A 15,650-nucleotide genomic window follows, 5' to 3' on the forward strand; every position below is an offset into this window, starting at 1 on the left:
GTATCATACAGCATCCTGTGTGCACCACAAGTTAAGACCAACATTGTTATAGATATAAATAGATATAAAAAATAAAATCGATTCGCTTTACATTTTTGCACACATTTTATATATATATATATATATATCCCCATCCACTTTCTCTCTCTCTCTCTCTGGCTTGCTCTTTGATATTGAATTATTAACTCTAGTGGACATCGGCCGTAAAACGAGCTGTAAAATATTATTTTTATGGAGTCTGAATCAGACGCCAAACTTGCAATATTATGGAGAGATATACCGGAGAAATCCGTTTCAAAGAGAAAAATATATTTATTTTTCAGATGACTTACGGTGAATTATAATGTATGATGCTTATCAATCAGAAGGACGTTATTGCTTTCGAATCGAACAAATAAAAAAAAATGAGAAAAAAAATTAGTGTAACACATTTGAATGGAATTTATTCACAAATTACCCGGACCCCACCCCCGTATTTTATTCGTCCCGACTGGAAATGTTAGCAATTTATTCAAAATTGACATTTTGCTATAAAATTACCGTTATTCGTTATATTACATAGATTGTCTATTAAATTATGCAATTATGGAATGGTATCATAAATATGTAACCTATAATAATGGCTATATATGGAATGGGTGTACTGTATATATATATAGTGTATGCTAGTTTCCCTTATATATGTGCCACGCATTGTATACAATCTGTGTACTTATATTATATGTTCTCTATTTCCGAATAATTGGTAGCATAGGTTTAATATCGCAAAATAAATGAATTTGGATACTTCATAGAAAATCGATTACGAGGTTTTTTTTCGTTCAGCTGGTACACATAGGTTATGTTTGGGAAGAATGTGTATACCATGTGAAAATGTGAATGGTAATGAGTTCAATATTAATTGTTTTTAAGACAATTTGGCTAGTAAGCATATTTTGAATCGTTTTTTTTTTTTGTTTAACAGATTCATAGGAATTTTGAATGTTCTGAATATACCAGGGCCTATTTTATAGATTTTTTTGTGGAAATTCTGGAAATTTTTTAAATTGCTATAAATTTTAGAGTTTGAAATATTTGTGGTTTTGACATTCTTAAAATCGATTTTTTACCCTGAAGTCATGATGGCTTATCTTTACAGTACTCTTCATGTATCACATAATTGACTGACAACATAGATGACTTTAAAAGCTCTAATAAATCTTAAATTGTGTTTTCACTGCGAGTTGAAAATATTCATAGCAGTAGATTGAAACTTGTTAGGAACACGTTAGTAAATGGGGTTTTGGCCACACGATGTATTGTTGAACTCGCTTCGCCCGTAATCATAGTTCCTACGATTTAGGAAGGTTCCTAAAATTAGGAATTTTAAGTCATTTGAAAGGTATTTTAGGAGATTTTAAAGGTAATTTTAGGCGGAATTTTTGAATATTTGAAAAAGCTTTTATTAGTAACCGGTGGAGTTTTTGCAGCTCTGGGATCTCTCTTTTTTTCATACACTTCGTAAAATACTAGAAATGTTTCGACTTAACAAGATTCACCATAATTTTGTTTCCATCATTTATTACGATTTCTCGATATCGGAAAGTTTTTGGGATTTCCTCTTCACCTCTTCATTCTTATGAAGCAGTTCCTTATCGAATTTTTGTTGTTCGACAAAAGTAAAGTATTTTTGGCGCGCATTGGAGCCCATCTGGAACAGACGTCGATTCATTGGGAAGTCAGTGGCGGTTATGCTATGTTATGACGATAGTCGCATCTTCTAACAACCTGCGATCATCTAGAATATATTTGTTTTCGATAAATCCACAGTAAGGATAGCTGTTTGCAAGATTCAAAGAGGAAACCATTTTCGCCACTTGACTCAGGTCTTGATGCAGAAGTTCAAATTCATTGCCGCGGAATTTAAAGCAAATTAACTGTTTTTAGCGTTTTTAGTTTTTCAGTTTTATTAATAAATTTCTTCGTATGCGCTCATTTTAGAAATTTTCTGTGTTTTAGGAGGTTCTAGGAGGGTTTGGTACATTTTTGGAATTTTAGGAAGAGTGGAAACTCTGCTAATATCATATCTAGTGCGCAGTGTTACATCTAGTGTTACTCAAAATTAGATTAATAGGATAACACATCTCCAATTTCGAGCCTAGTAACAAAAGATGACGTCATCATTACCATAAGTAATACTGTTTCTGTTGGAGTAATAAGCAGTTGTTAGGATTCAGTATTTGCTTTATTCAAACTAAAACCGTACAGCCGTGTCGACTGTCCGAAGTAGAAATCGAAAGTGACTAAGGGTTTCACTTACAAAACTAATACAGTTGACAATTGTATAATGATTGGTATAACGAATTGTATAACAACTGAGACGCAGTGATGTTAGACACAAACTCCAACAGTTTCAATTAATCTAGCCTAGTAACAAAAGAATTTGGGGACTATCGTAAAATAATAGGCAATGCTCGTATTTAGAAAACTCTGATTGTATCCTTGCTTGTATCTGAAAAGCAGATGGAAGTTTTTATTTAATACTTATCATGGCATCCAATTTCATTAATTCATTGTGCAATCTGATACGGGAAAATTGAAAACGACAATACTCACCTAATTAAAATACAAAAAATCGAAATTTCCGCGTCTGACAACACACTTTTGTTAACTTGGAATTTTTGGCAGATTTCTATAATTGTACTTGGTTACGTTGGAGAATAAATAAAGAACATTTCCGAACACACACCGAGACCGAATTGTTTTCTCCGCGCGCCAGCATCCAACATCCGCATCGGATTCATCATCGTTTTCGTTTCGACCACCCAATAAAATCTCAATCACAACAATCCAATGATTTTCCAAAATAAATCAGCAGTCATTCACCCTCATGCCTCTTTTATTTCATATTTCGACCCCTCACTTACAAAAAGGAATCAATTAACCTACATAACACAATTTTTCTATTTCAACTATATCTTCGTTTATTATTTTTATCACGCATTTTTTTCCTTGAACATTCTTCTATGAGTATGGTTCGGAGTGAGGTGTATTATACAACATATCTATATAAAACGTACTCGATACAATATAGGGTAAAACATCTAAATACGAGTATCCCGGTAACTTTGAGCCTAGTAACAAAAGATGACGTGATCATTACCATAATAAATATAATATTTGAGAGGGCCCGTATTCTGAACAAAAGAATTTGGAGGCTCGTAAAAAAGTGATCATTGCTCGTATCCTGAAGTGTTACCCTATGCGTACAGAAGAGCAACAAAAAAATATGATGATAACATGGTGGAATATATACATAAAGAAAAACCGAAATAATTGCTGTTTGATTTCACGCGAATAATAATATTGTAATTTTGAAACGATATTTTCGTAAAACACGCAAGCTGGGCACAGCACATTTTTTTCTACATATATATTTATGTTTCTATGGAGCTCGGAGCACACACCATTGAAATGAACTGTAGATTATGATAATGACACAGAAAAAAAAATCGAATGCAGCTAACCATTTTCTCGCATGTCAGGGTTTTAGCAGTAATATTTCCTTGATTGCATACACACAGGAGGCGCTGCAAGCAACACAAGTTCAGAGAATTTGAAACCGATTTTCGATTAATAGTAGATTATAGTACATCATTGAAGTTCAATAAAAGCTGGAATAATATTTCGTAACTTGACAGTCGCGTCTATAAAACCTAAATCTCATAAGAACTGTCAAGTAACGAATTCTTAGATTGATGACCGGGACGAGCATTTGTAGCATTCGTAACACTAAGATATCGCAATTTGACATTTGCATGTATAAAATCCCAGAAGAACTGTCAAGTTACGAATTCTTAAAGTAACGAGAATCGGCGCTAGGCATGTTCGATAAATCAATTGATTGATAAAATATCGATTATTTGCCGACAATCGATTATCGATATTTTCAACAAATCCATATCAATCGAATGTTTTATAAGTGATCTCAGGTAGCCGTTAGTGGTTATGCATAGTATTACTCAACTGTTGTAGTACCCGGCTTTGGTCGGGATTATTTTAATTATTTTACTAGCCAAAAAAAAAATTTCCACAATTTTTTTTTTCACGCGTTGAAGTCTGGAGGACTTTGCGTCTGGGCTCCTATATAGCTACAAACAAACAAACAGGCAAACCAACAAACAAACAAACATTAAACTTTATATTATAGATATTGAATGGAAGCAAGGCGGATTGTTTCGAACTCTGGGCTCTTTAACCGGTTCCTGGTGATATTACCTGACTCAATTTCAACTTATTATATATCAATCCGTTCGTTTGATATTATATCAATATTTTAAAATTTTACTATATTATTTACAGTGCCTCAATTCTTATACATTCGTAACTTCCAGAATTCGTAGTTTGACAGTTCTGTTGGGATTTTACACACACAACTGTCAAGTTACGAATATTTTAAGCTACGAACGCATGAGAATCAAGGCTCTGTACACTCAGATCTAATTCTTCAGTACATTTCAGTGTGCAAAATACACTCGAGACAACCCTGGCTGAACATTGTTACCCTAACGAAAAGTTATAAATATTGACTATCGGAAGCCATTTTTCACATTCCACATTGCTAAGTTCTTTTAATTTATGTTAAAATTATGATGTCGTCACGTGACGTCATGACCTATCGGAAGCCATTTTTCATATACCAAATTGTTAAGTTCTGTTAATTTATGTTAAAACTATGATGTCGTCACGTGACGTCATGACCTTTCGGAAGCCATATGAGTATCGAGAGATTCGTAATCGGTCCAGAAAATTTGTAATGGTTTCCAATTATAGTTGTTCCTAATGCTGCTAACCAACAAAAATCGTAAAAAACCGAAAATTCGTAACATTTACGAACTGAAATGGTAGCAAAATGTTCTGTTAACATTACCAGCAAATTGAGAAATTAACAGACCCGCATGTTACAGATATGTCCAGTAATCAATACAAACCAACCGTAAACATAACAATTTCACTGTTGAATTAACTTTTGGTAATACCAAGTATTTTGTAAAATCAACGGAGTAGCAATGTTCATTCCAAATCAACCCAGCAATTTTGTAGGAACTACACGGATCTTTGCAGGACCAACAGAGTTTCATTTTCAGTGTAAGCTACTACCATGAAAGAGTGCCTTTATTTTATGATCCCTTTAATGTAAAAGCAGGCATTCAGTCGGGTAATGCATGTTAGATCTGAATTAATATTCAAAAGGATTGCATTGAGTTAACATATTGCAATAGCAAATCACCGCTAGCATATTCCTAGCATACTGCTCAGTGAAATAGATTAATGAAATACGACAGTGTTACCATATCATTTTTCATTTTTGCATTGGTTTAAGCAAGCCGTTAGGTAAATATTCCTCTGTTTGACATAAGCAGTATGCTAATACTATGCTAGGCGCGTTGGCAATAGTAGGATTTTACATAAAATAAGTTGCACAAAGTTATAGTGGGACCGAGCATTAAGTTTACATTATTATGATGGAACTATTAATTGAAAAACTGGTTGTCTGTATCAAAAAGATAAGATACACCCGGTCATGAACTGCCATGCTAAGCTAAAGCAACGTATCGCATTTGTGTCGTTACCATTCAAGATCTTTCGAGAGCTTTGAGAAGCGAAGACCTTCCAAAAGCTCTCCAACGCATACAAACAATACACCCAAAAAAAAGTTCGACGTTTTAATCGCCCAAAAACACGATAAGACCAATGGTTTACTCATCCGTACACCATGTACATTGAAAACGTACAGTAAGTGTCATACAGACTTTGACGTTTATTTGTCAATTTAAAAATAGATCAAAGCTAATTAACGATTGGTAATGATACAATCATATCATATCATCTGTTTTTTAGTTTGGAAAAAGGATTACAAGCATAAATAATAAAAAAAAACATAGCTAACGCCGACCCGTGCGAAACACCTATTCGTATCAAAAGCCTTTAATGTGAAACTCTTTCATTTCTCTTACTTCATTCTCTACTTTGCTGAAAAGCTATTCGCGCTTCAAAATCACTTGCATTATCCACTCTTTGCCTTGCTATCATCAACAAATAAATTGCCGGAGGCAATATAGACAGCTCCGTACGAAGTCAAATTTCATAAATTCCTATTTAAACAGCTATATACCGCTATATTTACCTCTATTTCACAATAAATAAACATTCCACAAATGAATTTGCTATTATATAGCTCTACATGCCTGTATCTTGCTCAATATAGCTGTATATAGATATATATAGAAGTCCACATACGGGATTCCTAAAACCCCCCACACATAACCGATTACTTCTCTGTTAACAGAAACTCTCTAAGAACCATTTTCCCCAAGATATTTCAATTTTACTAAAATCCAATATGGCCGCCGGCAGCCATTTTGTTAGGAAACCGAAAATAGTACCGACGCTTTACATTCGTTAATACCTTTCAAACAAAAAAAAAATCATGAAATTCGGTCAAAATTTACTCGATATATTGACAAAAAACTCCACGTTCACTGTACGGCCGAGTAGCCAGATAAGAGCTCACTCCAAGAGACCTAGCTCACGCTCCGGAGAACATAATTTCATAAACCTTTTTTTCCCTGATTGGTACGGTCAATACCTATCTAATAAAGCTAAAACGAACGAAATATGTTCAAATTTGGCCGACCTACAAGCAAAAACTGCTTGCCGCCCTGTGCCTGTTTCACACCAAGGGGTCTAACTCACAAGTCGGTCATCCGATTTCCATAAACTTTTTTTTTGATCGGTATTGTAAATATCTTTCATTCGATGTATCATTTACGAGTATAGCGTTTAAATGTCCGGAGATATCTTCGAAAAACCGTAAAGCACTTATTGGGCCCCAGCTCAGGAGGGGTCGATCCAAAATCACTCATCTTCGAACTTAGCCTGTCTTTTGACATTACCAAACGGGGAAAAAAGAATTTTCAAAATCGGATGCGTTTTACTCAAGTTATCGTGCAGACAGACAGACGGACGGACAGACGGACATTTTTTTTCTTGCTGATTTGGCATCTCTGGACAACCACAATAGGTTTCCCCTTACTCAGGGAGTCCAATTCGACGTGTTACAAACGTATGCGTAAACCTATAAGACCCCAGTACTTCGTACGGGTCTAAAAAAACAAGTTTAGCTGGATTTGAACCGGGTACCTCTCACACGTCAGGCTAAGACTTTCCTGCTGAGCTAACAGGCCGTTGAGATAATCAACGTGAATTTCGACCGGCTTCTAATTAACGGTTAAAAAGTAAAGTAAATAATTGATTGGCACAGTGGTGCTTTTTTAGTTTCAGATTCGACGATTTTGTAAAAGTTTTATTTCGTTTTAAAATATTTCCCGACTTATATATCCAAAAAGTATAATTTCAAATCGAAGTTGGCAAAATCTTTTAAAAAATGACGTTCATGTTAAAAACTGACACGACAAAATTCATAACATCTTGTCAGTCATTAACATCACCTGCCAAATGACAGTCTTCCGCCATCAGCAAATAGTTTTTTCTACTTCCTACGTCTGTTGTGCTTCAGGCCTGTAGTCACATTTTAACCTAAGTGGGAATGGTAGACAAACTAGCTGCAAATTTTACGAGCAACCTTACATTTATCAATCACCTTGATCAGCCTCATCAGATCAAAGTTAGGAATTCTTGATGTGGCTGCCCTCTCCGTAATATCGAATCAAACCCGCATCAGATTTTTTTTTAACATTTTCATTTAATTTTTTTTAATTCCACAAATAAAAATTATTGTTGTCTAAGAAAATAATTGCAAAAAAGATATCTGAGGAGCGGAATGAGGTCAAATTGGTTGAAATATAGAATTCACAACTGCAACTGTGACAGTTGAACTGTCCCATGATAAGTACGGATTAAATGTACAACAATGTACGAATAAAGTGTACTTCAACATACGGATAAAATCCCCAAAAACACGATAAGACCAATGGTTTACTCATCCGTAAATTGTAAATTAGCTTAACAATTGAGTTGGTTCGATTTTCGACGATAGTAGTCTATAGGAGTTGTAGCGGATGACAAAGTTCGCCGAGACGGAAAACTCGAAAATTTTAGCAGATTTTAGGTCCTAAAAATTTTTTTAAAAATCGAAAAACTGTTTTATTTGTATATGGTTTTCAGATAATTTTTAGCAATACCAACAATATTGCCGCTAGAATTCATGAAAAAGAAAAAAAAAATGACGGAAAAAATTCGCCATATAAGTCCAATTTTCGATGAAAAGTGAAACTAGTTGCTACAGTTACGGATGCGGAACGATAATACAGAAGAAAAAAGTTTTGGAACAAAAAAATATTTAATTTTAACCTCAAATTTAAAACTTCATTTTTAAGAAAAGTCGGAAATACTATTAGAAAAAGGAAAATTCCGAAAATTTGTGTGCACTAAAAAAAAATTTGAGACGTTAGCCTTCATTTGAGCCCAATATCACCTATGGGCGCTTCACAGAATTTCATCAACGTTACCTCTGCATCGAAAACTTCAACCGGATGTAGATGGCGCTGTTGGTCTCTTTTAAAGGTGTTTTTGAACAAAAAAAAGTTGGTCTCTTTTTCAAAGTCCATTTACTTCAGTCTGCGCGAATCACTAACTCTAAATGTCCATTTCTGCGCTCAACACAACTTTCGACAACAACATCACGCTTACAAAGTGACTGTTAAAATTGTATTGACAACAACGCAAATCAAAGACATTTTGTGCTGTTTTCCAGTCTTCCATTGGCAAGCACGTCCATTGTACACAAACTTTAATATGGTAAAAGGCATGAAAATGCAAAGACACAGTTCCACCATTGCTTATACAGCTGAGGTGTGTATATACAACATACATAACTTAGTTGAAAGTGATTTATTCAATATTTGGTACTTTCGTACAATGGCATAGTGAAGCATACTGCCAAATCAATTTTTCTTATTTGCCACAAAAACTTTTCATCCGATGGGTGTCCTCGTTAAAAAAGTTACACCATCACCGTATAACCATATGTATACGTATACCGGGGATAAAATCACGAGTTGTATAAATCGCCGTATACATAACACTATAACAACTTGTGCAGTGAAGGTTATATAATTTCTCTCGTATAGAGGTGGGTACCCAATAAAGTTTTCTTTAATTTATTGAATTCGAAAATTTTACAACATTATTATTTTGCCACACCAGAATCACTATGCTCACTTTAATCGTAAATTTGGAAATTTTATTTCATTCGAAGAAAGTTCCAAGGAGTTTTTGAAAGCTCATAAGTTAGAAAATGTGTAAAATGTAGCAGGTGAATGGTGTGAGCAGTCTCTCGGAAATCGGGTGGGTAGCGACCGACTAATTACAAGAAAGTTTTTCTAAAGCGCAAAACTGGATTGTGGTTGTGTGTTACAAAAAAAAATGAAAGGGTGCGACGAAAACGAAATGTTAGTCAGAAGTCGGAACATTTAAACATCGCCAAAATCTATCAAATTTCCAGTCGATTTGTTTGAAGTCATATCTCAATTCTGAGTACATATTTCGGAGATTCATTTCGAGTGGGCCGTCTATTTATCAGCCAAGTCCTATAAATCCTTTTTCGCTAAGCCGTGTCCGCCAGTTCCCTCTACAAAATTAGAAAATCCTGCTCGTTTCTAAAGTCTGTTTCTTCAAAAACATTTTCCAATATTTTCCTTACTTTTCCCACATTTTCCTAAATTTTCCGAAAAATTCGGAAAAATGAAGGACAATTGAGGAAAACATGACTCCCTTGGAAAATGACATCCCCATTTAACCCACAAAATGACAAATATATTCCCCAGGTGTAATCATCGAAATATCTAAAAATTGATAGTGTAAAGGTGAGCTGACAGGAATTGCTTTTACGGTACATCTGAATTATGTTCATTCAAGAAGTGAACCGAAATGGTCGAATGTTAGAATAAGATTTCGATTATTCCTAAACTATAATTAAGTTCTGTGAGTAACTGGGGCTATTTTCTTTTACCACTCGTAGGAATGAATCCCCGGAACAAGTTAAATAACCAAAACCAAATATAACTTTCTTTTATACACATTGTAACATAAAACAAATTGTTTTATAACCACAAAAACTGTGAAGAGAAGAAGAAAAAAAAAACAGTTGGAAACATTGCAGATCGCTGCGCCGATTGCCCCGCACGAACATATACAGTGTACGTAAAACTAACCTTATAGTACGATTAGCACAAAGAAGAACTCAAAGCCAACATGAGGTGTAAATCAAACATTGTAAGATCAGAACTGCACAAGAAAAATGAAAATCCTTTCATTGGCATTGGCATTCATTCATACCAAAGTCAAAAAACCGTCCGGGCATCACAGAATGGTTTTTTACTCGTAAGACGTTGTATTGGTGGAACAGCTAAAAAACAGAAGCAAATTGCAAATTCATGTCTAAATTTCACTGACGTACTACGTACATTTCGTAATTAATCTTAAGGCCAGGTTAAAGCGGTTTACTATTCAAATGTTCACTCACCTCCAAAATAAAGATCGTATGAAAATCGAATGAAGATCGAATGAAAATCGTATTAAAATTAGGGTGTTTGATGACCGCTAACAAATTTTTTTGTTTTGTTTCGACTCGTATAAAGCTCAAATGAACTTCAAATATTCTGCCTCTTCACTACTAACATTATGAATGGCTGAAACTCCTAACAAAAACTTAGACAGACAAATAATAAATTACATTCGGTTAAGGAATCGCGTCTGCAGTTGCGATCAATCACGGCTGTAAAAATCTTGTTTAAATGTTCCTTCGTATCAATGACATTTGGTCTCTTTGCTTGTTACAGTTTTTGATTTTAGATTTAGATGGTTTCGCACAACAAAATCCATCGTCCAAAACAGATAAAAAAATAAAATTATTTTAAAGTCGACTTATGGTCTTATCACGAACAGAGCTACTTTAGTTTATCATTTTACGGAGTTTTTATATGAGGAGATTACGCACACAGTAAAACAACTCCCGCTCGGAATTCCAACTGTTACTATTACTATACATGGCGAGGCGAAAGGGCCCTATTTCAGATTCTTCTTTTGTTCTTCAGTCAAGTCTGACACTATTGCAAACGAAAAATTTGAAGCCTATGAGAAAGACATGAAGCGAACTAACTCAAAATTTTGAAGCCACTGCCTTCATGACTGACTCTGACTTTCAGACATGTCTAAACCTGTTTTTTCAGAGCCTTGGTTTAAAGCGGGAATCGCTCTCACTCCGTTTATAAAAAAGCATTTCATTTGCATAGACAGCTGTCAGGTAAACAAAGGAAAAATTGAACACGACCTTGTTCAGTTGACATATTCACCCACTTTTGTTTAACTGTCATATAGACGGATTGTGTAGTATGTAGTGTTAGACACATTCATTCTAACACATTACGACGTACTTCGTACGAGGCGAAAAACTTTTCTTATGTTCGAATGTAGAAATTGGAATTACTATTATATGGGAAAATATATGTGCATATTTATTCGAACTTTTACGAAACCAATATACATATCCAAATTGAATTTTCCTATTTTGTTTACGTAATAATAGTACCGGGTGACGTTTGGGAAGCTACGAATCTGTTCATTTTGCATGAATTTCGGCACGAAAAAAGAATTTGCTGAATCGGTCAGATGAGAATATAAATATTTCCAGGTTTCTCGTAAATAGAATTAGCAATAAATATTTTAAAAAACGTCGTTTATTGCAATGGCAATCATTTTGTTATACACTTCGATTGCTGATGATGAACGATAGAAAGATTCATCCAGCGAAACGGAACAAACATTTCAGAACGGTTGGAATGAAATTCAAAAACGGTTCTGAAATTTGGTGGTTCTATTAGATGGTAAAGCGGTACAGAAGTGTAAAGTTTTGTTGTACCACACTGTTTTGGTTATTTTTATACTTTCCCATTTTTTTGTGTCTTGTTCTTCTTCTTCTTTTTTTTTTCTTCTACTTGATATTCTCTTTCGGGATTTTCCTCAATGTATATAAATGGAACGATGGTTAACATGATAACATTACAATATAAATAAAAATAAGACATACTGTCCGAATTCGATAAAAAGAAAAGAAAATATGATGGAAATTTGTTACTTAAGTTATGTTTATTTTTATATATCCTATGCTTCCATGTTATACTTCGTTTTATGCCTCGACAGTATAACCAAATAAAGAAAAATAATATTTTCGGAAGTAATATAATTCAAAAGTATATTTTACTTTCCAGAGGTACTTAATCCCAGCCTATACTAATAATTAAGTACGGCTATATTTCGACCATTTCGACGCAGAACGTTATTGTATGCAAAACGTTTCTCTACAGTAGAGGGATTACGACATCAGTTCTCTTTTCTCTATTCAATCAAAACTCTGCCGATAGAGAACGATTCACTATCTCATTGAAAGATGTCGCTGCAACAAAACCAATGTCATCAGAAAAATAATTAATTTTTTGTTCGACGGATTTTAGTCAAATAAAATGTTATCGTGTATCACATGATCTCAGGACTCCGGAGTCAGTACACAGATAAAAATATGGGATTAAAATTTTTAGGTCCGAGGGGATTACTTTCAAAAAGTAATTCTTTCGGAATTAGATTTTTAATCTTCGCCAGAAATTGAAAAAATTTAATTCTTTCAGGGATTAAAAGTAGGACTAAACAATAATATTGAGGATTGAACGATGATACTGCTGCTTAGAATTTTCCGTCTATAATTTAATCGTCTTGAAATCACACTTTTGTGTTAATTTAGTTCGAACACGATTTACGAATAAGATATGGTTATGTGAGAAAAATTAATTGAAACGGACATTTATTTGGTGTTAAAATGTTTCAATGGTACTACCGATGGTTTATTCTGCCTTACAATACCAGGCTCAGAATAGAAATTTTAAGTCGGTTTGTAAAGATACTACCAGTTAATATGGATATGGTTAAAGATAGTGTAGAGATATTCTAGATTGAAAATGGCAGTAAGGCCAATTTTAGCAGCGAACTATTTCGCATCACTATGGGAAAACAAACATTTTTGAATTGAAATGGTTAAATACTTATAAAGAATGGTAAGGAAACTACAGGAGAATATAAAAATGAAAATCATGAAAAAATATCGAGGTTTAAAGTGACGATCTTGCCAGCTGGCAATTTGCATTTTAATCCCAATTTTAATCCCACGAGGAATTAGTTTCTTTGAAACAACGGTTCACAATAAGCCACGTTGGGATTAAGAACAAATTGCAGCAGTGATAAGATCATAGACTGAAGTGCAGGAGGTCCCGGGTTTAAATCTCGTCAGGTAAATAAAAAAAAATCTGTTTAATAAAAACATTTCTCATTCCAGATTCACAAAAAAGCTTCTTCTCATATCAGACGTTTAGCTAAAAACTGTAGTATCACACAATATCAGATAAAAAAAACTTTTTTTAAATTTTTTTTTCTGAAGTGAAAGTAGGAAGGGTTAGAATTTTTTTTGCACTACAAATAACATTTTGATCAGATTAAAATGAGATTTTCGTTTCAACGCATAGTAAACAATCGCCAAACGTTAGCGCCTCAAAGATTAAAATTTAATTCCTCTAGGGATTAATTATTTGGGGATAAGTTCAAGTAATCCCTGAGGAGATTAAATTTAAATTCTAAAAAAGATTCGGTCGCGTGCTGTTAATCCCAAAAAGATTTAGATCTAGGTCCATATTTTTATCTGTGTAATCAGTTTTTCAATCGACCTTATATCGGCTTGGGGATAAGGGTCTGAAAAAACGTTTGCTGCCGTTTCATCACATCCTTTTTTAAGACTCTTATCGCCAAGCCGATATAGAACCGATTTAAAAAATAATTGCTGTTCTAGACTCCTGAGGTCATGTGCTACACGATGGCATTTTATTTGACTAAAATCCGTCGAGTAAAAATTTATTATTTTTCTGATGACATTGGTTTTGTTGCATCTTTCAATGAGATAGTGAATCGTTCTCTATCGGTAGAGTTTTGATTGAATAGAGAAAAGAGAACTGATGTCGTAATCCATCTCCAGCATGCAGATTGTTCCAATGATTGTGTTCCACACTTAGAAAAAGGGACAATAATAAAGGGAAATTAAAAAAAATTCGAACAGTTACCACAATTTTGCGGACACTGTGAGCGATGTGACCCAACCCTAACTAAAACGTTTCCGCTAAAACGTTAGTTTTAAGATAAACGCCGTCACTTTATTTCTACTGGGTCATCTCTTCTGCAACTCACACAACTCATATCACACCAAACCACAATATTGTTGTTTGTTTACATAATTGGTCATCACACATCATCATTGGTCATCATTTTGGTGACGTTGACGAATGTTTGAAGTCAACCGCTAAGTGAACTGTTAAAACCACACAGAAGCACATTTACGCACAAAATCTGAATTAAATCTCATCGAAATCACTGAAATTCTCAAATTTTTCCATCACTTTTCGTCATTTTATCTAAAAACACAACAAATTGCATCGTAAATGTTGTTTTTACTGCCTTTTCAGTTGTTTTTGAGCTTAACTGATTACTTCGGAATAAGATCTAACCGAAAACAAAATTTGGAAATTTTAAGAATTTTTGTGAAATTTGAGAAATTTTGGAAATTTTTGGAAATTAAATTCCTTAAAATAGGCTCTGAGTGTCTGGTTACTCTAACTTTAGTGTGAAAGAACATATCAGGACTTTTACACGCATTCCAATGAACGTCAACACAAGGTACGGTCGAATGTCATGAGAGGTGAGTTTGTTTATATGAAATCTCTATCGCTTCTTTACTGATATGGGACGTAACGATAGTCAACACAACCGCTATTTCTCATCTGAACCTAACAAATGCGGAGCGGCGGCAGATCAGGCTGAACGGTCAAAGCACAACAATCACATCGATCTGAAACAGCAGTACGAATTCACACCGCTCGCATTTGAGACCTTTGGTGCTATCGGTCCGGAGACGGACATTTTCATAAGGAAGCTGGGAAAATTAATGAAACAGAAAACGGGCGAGCCAAGATCTCGTGACTTCCTACTGCAACGCATTTCAATCGCAATTCAACGCAATAAATACTAGCAATAAATTAAGTGTAGAATATTATTTGGTGTTTTTTTTTTGTGACACCTGCTGATCTCGATAGAACTCGTCATTATATTTTCAAAGGAACTTTTGAATTACATGAAATAAAATAATTTAACAAATCTGAAATATTGGTTTCTCTGGTTATCCCGGCGTTTCATCTTTAGAAAATGCTTGTAAAATTCCAATTACGTCTTCACCGGACATTCTATTTGAACTACGTTTACAACGAAATGAATAATGAGACAACTGTTCAAAATAAGCTACCTAGCAAGCTCAACGTGAAAACCGTGGAATGTTGTTCGAGTTTTTTCGCTAGGATTCATGTCGAGTGCCAAAAACACAACCCTTTCGCAACTTGTTGCATAAATACTCATTTCAAAAATTAAATAATTTCACAAAGTGTAAAGCTGAGGCGATGCCGAGATTAATTGTGAGTTCACATCGTGTTGTTGTCGTATTAATTCGTTGCGGGCACTTAAATCTAAGGCTTTAAACTGTGGGAGAGGTAGACCAAAGTGAAAAA

At 34.4% G+C, this 15,650-nt stretch overlaps 1 long non-coding RNA gene across 1 annotated transcript; it reads right to left on the reverse strand.

Annotated features, from left to right (window-relative positions):
• Positions 1-812: 812 nt before the first annotated feature.
• LOC119067454 lies at positions 813-13,423 on the reverse strand. The gene is made up of 3 exons (XR_005085945.1): positions 13,171-13,423; positions 7,643-7,652; positions 813-825 (listed from the first exon to the last, which is right to left on the reverse strand). It is a non-coding gene; the product is annotated as an uncharacterized LOC119067454 (long non-coding RNA).
• Positions 13,424-15,650: the final 2,227 nt, after the last annotated feature.

The sequence above is a fragment of the Bradysia coprophila genome (assembly GCF_014529535.1).
Source record: "Bradysia coprophila strain Holo2 chromosome X unlocalized genomic scaffold, BU_Bcop_v1 contig_12, whole genome shotgun sequence".
NCBI lineage: Eukaryota > Metazoa > Arthropoda > Insecta > Diptera > Sciaridae > Bradysia > Bradysia coprophila.